This window comes from Echinops telfairi, unplaced genomic scaffold (assembly GCF_000313985.2).
Source record: "Echinops telfairi isolate 266 unplaced genomic scaffold, ASM31398v2 ScPeMD7_23;HRSCAF=83, whole genome shotgun sequence".
Classification (NCBI taxonomy): Eukaryota; Metazoa; Chordata; class Mammalia; order Afrosoricida; family Tenrecidae; genus Echinops; species Echinops telfairi.
The window spans coordinates 85657110-85658001 of NW_022103920.1; positions in this window are offsets into that span (position 1 = coordinate 85657110).

An 892-nucleotide genomic window follows, 5' to 3' on the forward strand; every position below is an offset into this window, starting at 1 on the left:
TGCTGCTGAACGGGAAGCAGGATGACGTGATGCCCTCTGAGTAGCTGAGGGGGCAGCTGCCAGATGTCGCTGATCTTCTCCCAACACTTCTGAGCCACAGCCTTTCGGGCGGCTTCATCATGAGCTGAAGTGGATCCGCCATCTCTGAAACCCCATGGCTGTTGAATCGATTCTGACTCAAAGCAACTGTATAGGACAGAGTAGAAGTAGCCCCTTAGCATCGGGTTCCCAAAGCTGTGATCTTTCCAGAAGCAACCTGTCACATCACTGTGTTTCGCAACAGCTGGGGCTTCACCCACTCATGTTTTGCTTAGCAGCCATCTCAGGATTTATTAAATTCATTTAGCATGTTTTGTTGAGCACTCTGTGATTGACTGACCCTGTGTTCGTCCCAAGGAATCAGAGTGGAACGAAACAGACACCATCCTTGATCTTAGAGAACTTGCAGAGTAAGGATGCCGACAGATGCTATTGAACATGTAATCCCCAATTACAGAGTATTACAGAAAGGAGAGCAAGGGCTACTGACGCACATGGTCGGGACTGAGCCCTGAAAGAAGAGGAGGAGATGGCTGCTCGAGGCACAGGGAACAGTCCTGCCCAGGCCGTGGGGACAATGCACTTTCCATATGAAATCTGACCCCCAGGAGCCTGGGGATCCTGGAGGAGAGAAGAGGTGAGCACATCTCCAGGCCAAACCAGGCAGGCCTTTGAGGCCTTGGTAGGGAGTTGGGTCTTTCCCCAAGGCGATGGAGGGCCTTACAAGGAAAAACAAACAAAAACAAAAGCAGATGCCACAGACTTCGTTCCAACCTAGGGCTCCCTGTGTGTGCCAGAGATCTGTGCTTCACAGGGTCTTCAATGGAGGACTTTCTGGATGTAGATCGCCAGG